The sequence below is a fragment of the Phocoena sinus genome, chromosome 16 (genome assembly GCF_008692025.1).
Source record: "Phocoena sinus isolate mPhoSin1 chromosome 16, mPhoSin1.pri, whole genome shotgun sequence".
In the NCBI taxonomy this organism is placed as follows: Eukaryota; Metazoa; Chordata; class Mammalia; order Artiodactyla; family Phocoenidae; genus Phocoena; species Phocoena sinus.
Genome location: NC_045778.1, coordinates 73,672,418 through 73,685,610, shown reverse-complemented (window position 1 = coordinate 73,685,610; position 13,193 = coordinate 73,672,418).

The window sequence follows — 13,193 nt, the reverse complement described above, 5'->3', positions numbered from 1 at the left end:
CTGAAAAAATGTTGGGGAAAAGGATATTTACATCAACTCGAATGATTACTTCACAGATTACTTATTAATTACAAACAGTAATTTCCTTTCCAAAAGAAAAATCTGGTGGACATCTTCACCAGTTATCTTCTTCGCATCTTCTTTAATATGATCAGTAATGGGACAAATCAACACCATGTAGCTTCTAATGGGATGTATTGAGGACACAGCATCACCTATAAGGTGTTCCTACCAAAAATATTTAGCCTGAATATAATTACGAGAAAACAATGAGACAAATCCAACTCGAGAGCCTGAACCTTTAAAAAGGGTCAATGTAATTAAAGAAGAAATACAACTGTGATAAATTAGTATTTGAAAGAAGAAGGGAATGGAAAAAGATTCAGCCTAGTTTAAGTTAACCCTTAACTTAAAGGAGTAGAGATTAGATGAGAGGAGGGGGAGCATATAGATAGAAACCTGGGGGTGGGTTATGTACTAATTCTTAGGTTGGGTGGTGGGTTCCTAAGAATTCATTTTATTATCCTTGACACTGTCATATGTTATATATATTCTTTAGTATGTGTTACATATTACATCATGTTTTAAAATGGCATTTAGCTAGGGGAAGTCCGGAACGCCCAAATGTTACCTTTGGCCTATCAGCTCTAGCTAGACCTAGTTCCAAAACAGGAGGGAATGGCAGGCAACTGGAAGGCCAAGGGGTCATTGATTGTTTGCTCTAAACCCCAATGCAGGGAGAGGAGGTAAGCTGGGCTGGACCGGTATTCCCTCTCTTGCCCGGGTTGCTTGGGCTGTGAGGCCTGCTTACAGGTTCTGAGGTCTAGTACTTCCTACCACAGAACTCAGACTTGAGTCTCAGATTTTGCCACCGTGATGAGGAAAAGTTGGCTTCACACAAACCCTTCATCATCAGGGAGAAATGCAGCCAGAGGGCAAGAGCCAAGGAGCCAAGTGCAGAGCTGGTGCAGGTCGGGAAAAGAAGTGGGGAGGGGTCAGAGGCAGTCTTGGGGAGGGAGCAGGCCTGCCCTTTCCTAATCCTGCTATCATTTTACCGGAAGAGACTGAGGAAAGAGCCACACTGTACCCGAGGTCCCTTTAACTCAGTAAATCTGTCCACTGGCAAGTGTGGCCCATATTGAGTTCCAGAGACACTCTTCTTGACCTCAGGGTGGAATCAGGCGTAGGCCGGGCGGAGGAGAGGAAGGGACCCTGGATTCCTTCTCCTGGAGGACAATCCACTCGAAACAAGTGGCTCTAGTTTAATATTTTAAAATTTAAATTGACACAGTTCTTGAGGCTTAATAAATGTTACATTGCTTCCTTTCCCTTCTCCTCAAGGAGCCCACAGTTTCCTCTGCCCAAACCTTTGATGGTGAGAGGTATGTTACCCTTACTCCCCATTGGGCCAGCCAGTGGCTGGCTGGGTCCTTGGGGACAGAGCTCCCTCTGCTGGCTCACAAGCTGGAGACTTCTGGATGTTGAACAAAACCCTTCTTATGTGACATCAACTTCAAATAATTGTCATCATAACAATCTATAACAATTTGCTTACTATCTAGTACAATTATCTATTGCTATAGATGAATAATGTTACTATGAAGTATAGCAAGGGCTCTGGAGTCAGCCTGGGACCCTTATTAGCAGTGACCTTTGGCATATTTCTTAATTTCTGAGCCTCAGTTTTCTCATCTGTACAATGGGTATAATAATACTGTATCAGTCAGCAAAAGAAATTACACTAGTTGATTTAACAGAGAGAACATGGGGAAGTTGTTAAACATGTGTTGGAAGACTGAAAAAACAAAACAGGTATTTTGAAGCTACAGATAATAACCACAAGAGGCAGCTACCATTCCTTTGGTGGAGAGAAGAGGTTGGGGTTATTAGAACTACTTCAGCCCTCTATTGCTACTCAACAAATTACCCCAAAGCTTAGAGGCTTCACATTGTCTGGGCTGGCCTGACAGTTCTTCTGCAGGTCTCACCTGGGGTCATTCATGCTGCAGTCTTCTGCTGGAAAGTAGGTTGGGACATCCTGGTGGTTGGCCTCTCTCTCTGTCTCTGTCTTTCATCCTCAAGGAAACTAAACGGGGCTCCCTCATGTGATGGTGGCAGCAACAATCCAAGAAAATGAGTCCCGAAGCATAAGTTCTGATCCAGGCTCTGCTTTGTGTTAGCTGATATCCCACTGGCCACAGCAGATCACCTGGCCTAGCCCAAGTTATGTTGGCGGGAACTCCACGAGGGCATTGACTTCAAGAGGCATCATCCATCAAGGGTCATTGGTGTAACAGTTGATCACAAGAACCTACAAGTTTAGAGGAGGGGGCTCCAGCTACTGCTGCTACCTCAGGACCTCGGAGGACGGGTCTCATGGAGCTGGGGCACAGACTGCTGAAAAGTGGGCGCCACGCAGCAATGCCAGGAATGTGGAAAGAAGTTGGAAACTGGAACCATCTGCTGTTCCTGGCAAGCAAATAAGAAGGAACAAGTCCCTTCTGCCTTCCAAACTCCCCCTAGTGGCCCTTTTTTGGCCAGTTGACAAAGGAGAAATGTACCTTGCAGACTCCCAGCCCTGGCATGAATCACAGAGCACAGGGTAGACGGGTGAGAGCTGAAACGAAATCTCCCTTGCCTTGCAGGCATGGTGAAGACTGGTATTGTTTGCACAGCCCAGATGAAATGTTCAATAACGGGTAACTATTTTTGTGTTATTAACTCTTTTTTCATCTTTCTTAAGCACAATTGCACTGAACTCTCACTATACTAGGTACCATGCAATGAGAGAAAATTTGGAGATAACTGAGGCTTTATTCTATCCCAGTATCTTCTTACTGCTCTCTGGCCCTCATCCATAAAGGCAGTGACATTTATCATCTAAGGGGGGAGTGTGTCAGGGCTAGGCCTGTCACAGAAGTTCACAGAGCTTCTGAGTGGATTTTTCAAACATTTAACCAAGACAATGGTCTTGAAAGCTATACTTTTCAATTGCAAGAGCTAGGCTTATTGAGAGAGAAAAGGTTTCCTGAGGTTTCAGAGACCAAGAGCCTGGAGGGTTCAGAATACAGAGCTCATACCAAAAGCACAGAGAGGAAAGGAAGCCCTGAGGTCCCTGGAACAGTTTTTTGTTGTTTTTCCTGCCCTAAAGGAGATGATAGTGACAAAACAGCAGGAGAGAAAGAATCAGAGGGGCTTAGCTTATGTTGGGCCTGCAGGAGGGGCCCTATACTCTGGCCTCTCCAGGAGTTAGAAGGGTATATACAAATTGCTGTGGGAGTGCCAAAAAAGGAAAGATTTACATATTCTGTCTCAAAAAGCTGGGAACAGCCTCATCTCTGCAGGACACAGACAACACACTCAAACTGGGAAACTGAAAGGAAATGAATCAGGGATCTATTTTCAAAAGTGTGGGCAGGTTTTAGTAACAGCAACAAGGGGAGTTGGTACAGTACCCTGGTACTAATAATAGCTGGGAGCTATCAACTACCACTTTAGGCTTGACAGAGCAAGAAGGACCAGTTACTAGAACCTGGTGAGCTGTATGTTGAGGGCCGATGGCCGAGGCGGGGGTGTGTCACAGCCAGCCCATTGTAGCGTAGCCACCCAGTGGGCAGGAAGTTGAGGGAATAAATACTGTCTTCTCTTTCCTCCTACGTGCTAATATGAGGGTTGCCAGATTACATGGGAAATACCTATGCTAAAGTATTGTTGTTTAACTGAAATTCAAATTTAACTGAGTGTCCTGTATTTTATCTGGCAAACCTACCAGTACTCTTCATTGGCTGAACACAGGCAGAAGCCAGAGCCCAGGACAAGCTACTGATGCAGCCATAAGAGTCCCTTTGGGTTTTATTTGTAGGCAATAGGGATAATGGTAAATTTTCAGGAAAAGGTAATTATTATTACTAAATAATACTTTAATATTCATAGCAACACTACTCATGATAGCATAAAGTGCACATTAATGAAAGAATGAATACACTGCAATGGTCACACAATGGAATGTAACACAGAAGAGAAAATAAACTAAAGCCACATGCAACAACATGGATTTTTTGTTTTTAACAGTCTCAGTTTACTGGTGTTTGGGTTTTTTTATATAAATTTCTTAAATAACACTATTTCAATTAAAAAATATATAATTTATGTAGGGTACATATCTCAATTAAATTAAATTTAATTTATCTCAATTAAATATAATTTATGTAGGGTACATATCTCAATTAAATTTAATTTATGTAGGGTACATATCTCAATTAAATTTAATGTACATGACATATTATTTTTTTAAATATTTTTATTAACTGCCTTGTGTGGTTTTTTGTTTGTTTGTTTGGCTACACTGCATGCAGGATCTTAGTTCCCCGACCAAGGATTGAACCTCTGCCCGCCCGCAGTGGAAGCACAGAATCTCAACCTGTGGATTGCCAGGGAAGTACCGACATTATTATTATTATTATTTTTTGCCATACGCGGGCCTCTCACTGTTGTGCCTTCTCCCATTGCGGAGCACAGGCTCCGGACGCGCAGGCTCAGTGGCCATGGCTCACGGGCCCAGCCGCTCCGCGGCATGTGGGATCTTCCCAGACCGGGGCAGGAACCCGTGTCCCCTGCATCGGCAGGCGGACTCCCAACCACTGCGCCACCAGGGAAGCCCCGACATTATTTTTAAGATAATTACTATATTGCAGATTTAGTCTCAATTTCTATGTATCATTAATATATTTAAGTAGGCAGTTTTGTGTTACCATACAGTTTCTTCTCAGTAGAATAATTTTCTTTACATGATTGCCTCCTATTCATTTCTTAGAATATTTTTATGAAGGTATAATTTATATGCAGTCAAGTAACTATCATAAAATCAAGCTATAAAACAGTTCCACCACACCCCCAAATCTCCCTAAATCCTTCTACAGTCAACTCCTCTTCCAGCCCTCGACCTCGGGCAACCACTGATCTGTTTTCCGTCCCTACAGTTTTGCCTTTTTCAGAATTTCATATAAATGGAGTCACACAGTACGTAGACTTTGGAACCTGACTTCTTTCATTTAGCATTATGCATTTGAGGTTCACTGCTGTTGTTGCATGCTTGCTGTTTCATTCCTTTTCACTGTTAAGTGTGATTCCATTGTATGAATGTTGTACCAGTTTATCTATTCAGAAGTTTAAGGATATGTAGGATATGTACCGGTCAGGGTTCTCCAGAGAAACAGATCCAGTAGGATATACATATATGTATATATGTACATATATGTATACATATACCTATACATATATACCTCTATACCTATCTACATCATCCGTATCAATATCTGTATCTATGTCTATCTATCTATCTACTGAGACAAAAAATTTATTTTGAGGCCCATGTGATTATAAGGCTAGTAAGTCCAAAATATGAAGGGTAGGCCAGCAGGCTGCACACTCAGGCAGGACTCCTATGTTACATTTTCAAGGCAGAATTTCTTCTTCTCCGGGAAACCTCAGTGATTGCTCTTAAGACCTTCAACTGATTTGACAAGGCCTACCCACATTAATGAAGGTAATCTCCAGCACTTAAAGTCAACTGATTGTAAATGTTACTCACATCTACAAAACACCCCCACAGCAACATCTGGACTAATGTCTGACCAAACAACTGGGCACTACAGTCTAGCCAAGTTGGCATGTAAAATTGTCACAAGATACTTCCAGTTTTTGATGAACACGAATAAAGCTGCTATAAACATTCCTGGTGTGGGTTTTGTGTGAGTATAAGTTTTCATTTCACTCGAGTAAATAACTTAGAGTGGGACAGCTGGATCATATAGTAATTTTTATGTTTAATTTTATAGATAACTGTCAAACTGTTTTTCAAAGTGGTTAAGGGGGTGAGAACTTAAGGTAGAGTCTCTTAACTGATGACTGTGTCCACGTTAGGGTCCTGATTGAACAGACTTGAGATCAGGGAGTTAAAGCACTACAGGAAGGAGCACGTTAAGGCCTCTGGAGGACATAATGGATCCCAGTCCCCAACTGTAACTGACCACAGATTTGAGAACATTTTACCTTTCACCAGATCAGAGGTTTGTGATTTTTTTTTTTTTTTTTTTTTTGCAGTACGCGGGGCTCTCACTGTTGTGGCCTCTCCCGTTGCGGAGCACAGGCTCCGGACACGCAGGCTCAGCGGCCATGGCTTACGGGCCCAGCTGCTCCGCAGCACGTGGGATCTTCCCGGACCGGGGCACGAACCCGTGTCCCCTGCATCGGCAGGCGGACTCCCAACCACTGCACCAGTAGGGAAGCCCGAGGTCTGTGATTTTTTGAAATTGTTTCTAAATGACTTTACATGCAGTAGAGGATGAGATTGCTACGGGCTAGGTTTTCAGGGTGTCTGCGTTCCTCATTTGTCTGATTTCAAATTTAGATCAGCCTTTCACTATATATGTTTTAGTTGCTTGATTTTACCAAAAGTAGGGCCTTTCATCATCTACAGGGCACTCTCAGGTCTGAAGCTTAGTATTGGGAAGGGGAGGGTTAGTTTTTCCACTGGTGCAACCATATTGATGCTTTCTTTTCTTTTTAGATTAATTCTAATTTTTGTCAGATCTATATACATCGTTTAAAGAATCAGATCTCTAAGGCTTGTTAGGAAAACCAGAAATTCTCTCCTGGAACCTCTCTCATTTCCTATTCCCAGAATCATCCATTTTCAACTCAACTGCATTTTTAGTATTTACGTCCCTATCTTTCAATAGCTTGACTATATTGCCATTTCCCGGTTCCTCAATTTTAGGTATTATCTGTTGACTTGCCCCTATAAAAGATATGAATTTATCTCTCTTTCACCCCTCATCTACCATACAAATGCATATTTTCTGTCCTCTCATCCTCCAATATGTACCATAATTTTGGTTACATCAATATTCAGTGTCTTTATTATCATGACCATGTAAATGCTATGTTACAGCTGAGCCAAATAATACAATGTAATTATCAATACTTCTCCTTTCCTATATAATTTTCTTTCTAAGGAGTTGGTAAATGTCTTATTTCCTGTTCACTCGGTTTTCCATGTACTTATTAACTTATCCAACAATCTTCCCCCAGTTGTTTGGTCTCCTTTCAATGAGATCAAGCAAATTAGGTATTCATTACATTTCATCTTCTTGAAGAAATCTCTCTCAGACTCTTTTTAAAAGATTGTGGTAAAATATACATAACAAAACTTACCATCTTAACCATTTTTAAGTGTACTGTTCAGTGGCATTAAGTGCATTCACATTGTGCGACCATCAGCACCATCTATCACCAGAGCTTTTTCATCATCCCAAACGGAAACTCTGCCCATCAAATACTAGCTCCCCATCCCTCCCTCCCGCAGCCCCCAGCTGCCACCCTTCTACTTCCTTTCTCTCTGAATTTGACTATGCTAGGTACCTCATATAAGTGGAACCATACAATATTTGTCCTTTAGGACTGGCTTATTCCACTTAGCAGAATGTCTTCAAGGTTCATCCATGTTGTAGCATGTGTCAGAATTTCCTTCCTCTTTAAAGCTGAATAATATTCCATTGCATGTATATACCACATTTTGTTTATCCATCCATCAATGGACATTTGGGTTGCCTCTACCTTTTGCTATTGTGAACAATGCTGCTATCCACATGGGTGTATTGTTTCTCTTTGAGATCCTGCTTTCAACTCCTTATGGTATACATTCAAAAGTGGAATTGCTGGATCATATGGCTATTTCTATTTTTAATTTTGAGGAACTGCCATACTGTTTTCCACAGTGGCTGCACCATTTTACATTCCCATCGATGGCATTTTCGATAGTAGCCATCCTAATGGGTTTTGGGTAGTAGCCTTTCCTTTTGATTGTTCCTTATCAATTTTTAAGGTATAGTTCCTCTTCCTTCCTCTTCCTCTGATTTCTCCTTATGTGTTAGTGTCCTCTCATATTCTCAGCCCTCCTACCTTCCATACCCTCCCCAGGTGACACTTTCTCTCACCTAAGACTTCAGTTATACCTACAGATTAATTACTCCCGTAGCCAGTCTTGGCCCCTACATGAGCTCTAGACTACCATAACCATTTGAACGTTGGGCAGCTTTAAGAACACGCACAATCAGCAAGTGCAAAACCAAACTAACTTTCCCTAAAACCTGTTCTTCTTTCTGTATTTCCTGACTCAGCGAAAGACCCCACAACCTGGGCAGATGGCCAAGCCATTAACAAGGGACTTAACTTGGTTTTTCCTTTCTCCCACCTTACTGCCTCCCTGTTATCTTGTATCCATAACGTTGTCTTCTTCATTGCTACTGCCTAAATCCACTCAATTTGTAACTCCTGTTCTCTTACCTGGACTATTGAAATTATGTCCCAGAAGCTCTCTCAACCTGAAATCTTTCATCTGTATGATAATCTACACAACTACTTGAGTTATCCTGCTATAGTACAGGTCTGATATTACTCCTCTGCTTAAAACCTCCGAATATACATGGAAGGGTAAAGGGCCAAGAGTAGCCAGAACAGTTCTAGAGAAAAGCAGGAAGGAGGAGACTAAGCCTACCACGATTTGAGCTTATTATGAAGATAACAGTTTTGTATTGGCACAGGCATAGAATAGAGAGCCCAGAAAAAAACCTGTGCATATCTGAAACTCTGGCATAGGACTCTGGTGACCGTGAAGGTACGCTACTAAGACCTCCCTCCAAGAGAACCTGGGGCAAGGAGCATAGTTAGTGGACAGCCTCCAGGGCTTGCCCAGGTTAGAAGACAGCAACTTTATATCCACTGTAGCATTCACGTAGAGACCATGCTCTCTCCTAAGGCTGCTTTCAGCCAGTGACTGAGACAGCGGGGGTATAGGAGATGGGCCATTTCTGTCTGACATGGGTCTCCTCTAAGAGGCAAACTTTTCTCTGAGGGTCCCCAATGGCCTAGCCAAGCCTTTCTTACAGGTGCAACAAGTTGAAGGCAATTCCTAGGCAATCCTCCTTCCTCCCTTCTCTTTTCTTAAGTGTCCAACCTGTATTGTGGGACTCTTGCCTATTCCCATTCTCTCATCCTTCACAAGAGTTTCCCCTCAATGCATCTCTTGCACAACTAATTCCATCTTGTTACCTCTTAGAGGACCCAAATTACACGATGACATAAGGAGCATGTCAGATCCACTGGGAAAGGTTGCGTGGAGCTGTTCAATGAATGGAATTTTAAAATAATGATTATCCACATGGAAAAATATGAAATTGGATCCCTACCCTACATTTGTATAAAATTTAACTCCAGGTGGATTAATTACTTAAATTTCAAATACTAAGTTTAAAAACTTTTAGTAGACTCTATGGATGAGTATCTTTCAGAGTCTATAATTTAGACCTCAAGGTAGGGAAATATTTCTTAAACAAGACACACACATACACATACACACACACACACACAAATACACACCCCAAATAAATTTGACCACTTTAAAATTAAGCACCTTTGGGAATTCCCTGATGGTCTGGTGGTTAGGACTCTGCACTTTCACTGCCAAGGGCGCGGGTTCTCCCCGGGTCTGGGAACTAAGATCCTGCAAGCCACATGGTGCGGCCATATAATTAATTAATTAATTAAGAACTTTTGTTCATTAAAGACATTTAAAGAGAGAGAGAAATTGTAAACTGGGAGAAGATATTTGCAATATACGTAACTGCGAAAGGATTAGCATCACGAATTCCTTAAGGGACTTCCCTGGTGGTGCAGTGGTTAAGAATCCGCCTGCCAATGCAGGGGACACGGGTTCGAGCCCTGGTCCGGGAAGATTCCACATGCCGTGGAGCAACTAAGCCCATGCACTACAACTACTGGGCCTGCGCTCTAGAGCCCACGAGCCACAACTACTGAAGCCCACGTGCCACAACTACTGAAGCCTGCGTGCCACAACTACTGAAGCCCACGCGCCTATAACCGGTGCTCCACAACAAGAGAAGCCACCGCAGTGAGAAGCCCGTGCACCGCAACGAAGAGCAGCCCCCGCTCACCGCAACCAGAGAAAGCCCGCGTGCAGCAACGATGACCCAACACAGCCAATAAATAAATAAATAATTGATTTTTAAAAAAGAATTCCTTAAAATCAATGAAAAAAAGCACATTTAACCCAATAGAAAAATAGGCAAAATATATCAATAGGCATTTTTCAGAAGAGTAAACACATATGGCTATTAAATATGAAGAGACACTCGATCTTATTGATTAGGTAAATGCAAATTAAGACCACACTGAGCTACCACTTTGACAGATAAAAATGTAAAAAGTCTGACAAACACAAGTGTTGAAGAGGTTGTGGCTCCACTCATTAGCCCTCCTACGTAATGCTAATGGGAGTACAAATCCACTTTGGAAAAAATGTTTGACATTTTTGACATTATCTTCTAAAATTGAATACTCACATACCCCGTGACTCAACAATTTTACTTTTAGGTATAGACTCGAATAAACAAAAGAAAGCTCTTGTACATCTATAACAGGGGAGTACAAGAATAGTCATAGTAGCACTGCTCACAACAGTAAAAACCTGGAAGCAACCCAGATGTCCATTAACAAGAAATCAGACAAAATGTGCTACATTCACACACTGGAATATCATACAATAGTGAAAATAAATGAACTAAATACATAAAATATGGCTGATTCTTCCCATGTTACAGTGGGTGAAAAAAGTCCAAGAGGATACAAAGGCATTGTTTTTTTCCCATTGTAATGGACTTTATTTTTAGAGCAGTTTTAAGTTTACAGAAAAATTGTGAAGAAAGTGCAAAGTTCCAATACATCCTCTCTCTACCAGCATACAGTTTCCCCTATTATTACTATGTTGCATTTATGGGTACGTTTGTTGCAAACGATGGACCAATGTTGACAGATTATTATTAACCGAAGTCCATAGTTTACATTAGGATTCACTCTTTGTGCTGTACATTCTATGGGATCCATCATTACAGTACCACACAGAATAGTTTCACCACTAAAAATGCCCTGTGCTCCACCTATCATCCCCATCTCCCACAACCATTCATCTTTTTACCATCTCCATATTTTTTGCCTTTCCCAGCACGTCACACAGTTGGAATCATACAGTATATAGCCTTTTCTGACTGGCTTTTCCTCCATGTCTTTCTGTGGCTTGATAGCTCATTTCTTTCTGTCACTGAATAACACTCCATTGTCTGGATGTACTACAGTTGTCCCATTCACTTATTGAAAGACATCTTGGTTGCTTCCAAGTTTTGACAATTACAAATAAACCTGCTGTAAACATTTACGTACAGGTTTTTGTGCGGACATAAGGTTTCAACTCATTGAGATACCTAGGAGCTATGTTTAGCTTTGTAAGAAATTGCCAAAATATCTTCCAAAGTGTTGTGTCACTTTGCACACCCACCAGCATTGAATGAGAGTACCTGTTGCTTTACATCCTCACCAGCATTTGGTGGTGTCAGTGTTTGGCATTCTAGCCATTCTAATAGGCATATTCTTTTTTATAACATCTTTAAAAACAATTCAAAAATACATGTGTATACACACACACTTTTTGGAAATATATATATGTATATATATATAATAAAATTTTGTAAAAAGGAAAACAAGATATGGTAAATTCAGGATTCAGGATGATGGTTAACCCAGGTGAGGGGAGGCAGGAGGATGAGTTAGTGTGTGTGTGAGGCAAACCGAAGAGTTAGATGCAAATTGATGCCCTAATAACTTTTTTTTAGGGTGGAGGGCTCACAGTTATTATTACATTTTTAAAAGTAGGCTGAATAATGACCCACCACCGATGTCTATGTCCTAATCCTCAGAACCAGTGAATTTACTATGTTATGGTAAAAGGGATTTTTCTAATGTGTTTAAGGGTCTTAAAGTGGGGAGATTATCCGGGCCCAATGAAATCACAATGGGTCCTTGTAAGTCAAAGAGGGAGGAAGGATGATCAGTCAGAAAGAGAGGTAAGGAGAGAGGCAGTCAGAGGTCAGAGGAAAGAGGATGCTATGCTGCTGTTTTTGAAGATAAAGGGTCCAAAAGCAAAGGAATGCAGGCAGTTTCTAGAAGCTGGAAAAGGCAAGAAAACCATTCTCCCCTAGACTTCAGAAGAAACCAGCCTGGCCAACACCTTGGTTTTAGTCCAGTGAAACTGATTTTGGACTTCTGACCTCCAGAACACTAAGATAATGCATTCCTGTTGTTTTAAGCCACTAAGTTTGTTACAGCAACAATAGGAAATCAATACAGTGGGCCAGGCATGGATCAATGATGAATTGGATTATGATAAATACAGTTCTATACCCAGGTCCGGTTAAAAAAATAAAACCCTTGAAAAAGCTCCTCATTGACTGGAAGATAAAGCCCAAACTCCTCAGCCTGGTATCAATCCTTAACAACACGGTTCTATAAAGCCCCTGCTCACTTTCTCTAACTTAGCTCTCAATATCCCTACTCCATGTCTTCCCCCACACCTCCCTCCCCCAAACCCATACATTTTAGCCATGGGTCCTGGCCTCTGTGCCCTTTTGCTGCTCCTATTGATTCATGGGGCTCAACTCTCTCCTCACGGTCTCTATGAAGCCTCCCAGAGAGAAATCCCCCCTCCTCCTCATATTGACTTTACAACGCTTTTCTTGCACGGTTCACTCCCCTTACAGGATTAGGATTCACTGGTAGTGTTTGTAAAACCAACTCTCAAGGCACTGTTTAACTGGGACCCTCAAGCTCCGGCAACAGGCTGAAAAATCTTTCTTCACCATTACCCTTCACTAAGCTACAAGAGCAGGTACGAACTCAATCACGTTCTCCTAAAGAGGCTTAGAGAGGGAGGTGGGGTGGGGATGGAAGCATACCGTGAACTGCTGCGGGAGACAAAGCAAATTCTAGTGTTACGTAGCCAGTTTGAACATGGTTTCCCACACGTTTGAACAAGACTTCGTTCCCCGTCCATATGATGGATGTCTGTAAACATAACCTTAAGTCTGTGCGCGTCTCTGCCCGAAGACTTCCTCTCTAAGAACTAAATAAGGGGGTAGGAGGGCATTATCACCCCCTGTACACTGACTCGAAGAGTCATTTGAATTGAGGGCTGCCCTTCTTACCCCCTTATCCTATGAGTTAACGGATGGGGAAACCTTTGAAACTTGTAAAGCAATCTACAAGCCGCCTACCCAGGCTAGAAT